Below are 579 nucleotides of genomic sequence, written 5' to 3'. Positions count from 1 at the left end.
CCAGCCAGCAGTGGCAGGAGATTGTAGTGTTGAAAAAGGTCTTGTTTGCATAACCACACCCCCTGCAACCTTCCAGCCACCCCCCTCAGCCCTGAAATAAATAGAGATGGAAGTGTTTCAGCAACCACTCCACTCCAGTGACCAAACTCATCAACAATGAATCCTTCCAAGACTGAACCTGCTGCTCCTCAGCCCTCTCCCACTTCATCCATGGACTCTGAATTCGAATATCTGCTCCAGCCTGTCAGCAGCAGCAGCGAAGAGGAGGAAGAGTCGGAGGGGGAGGAAGAGGTGGAGGAGGAAGACAGCAGCCAGCACAGCGATGACAGTAGCCAGAGCAGTGCCAGTAGCACCCCGAGCAAGGATAACACCAGGGAGAGAGAAGCGTCTCCTCAACCGGCCAGCACAACCCCGATGGATCTTGACACAGTGAGCAAGGAGTCTCAAAAGTTGTGTGATGAGGAGAGCGGCAACAGTAACCCCTTGAGCAGTGATGACATCGAGGAGATGGTTCTCTCTCCTCAACCACCCCTCACGGATCTTGACACGGTCCATGAGGAGCCTGAAGCGGAATGTAGC

At 54.1% G+C, this 579-nt stretch overlaps 1 protein-coding gene across 1 annotated transcript in view; it reads left to right on the top strand.

Moving 5' to 3' along the window:
- Positions 1-579, top strand: part of large2 (LARGE xylosyl- and glucuronyltransferase 2) — a 163,424-nt gene that overhangs the window by 24,009 nt on the left and 138,836 nt on the right. The gene's annotated exons all lie outside the window — the stretch shown is intronic.

The sequence above is a fragment of the Monopterus albus genome, unplaced genomic scaffold, assembly GCF_001952655.1.
Source record: "Monopterus albus unplaced genomic scaffold, M_albus_1.0 scaffold57.1, whole genome shotgun sequence".
Lineage (NCBI taxonomy): Eukaryota > Metazoa > Chordata > Actinopteri > Synbranchiformes > Synbranchidae > Monopterus > Monopterus albus.
The sequence above is the reverse complement of the archived record's forward strand: the minus strand, read 5'-3'. Positions and strand labels throughout refer to the sequence as shown.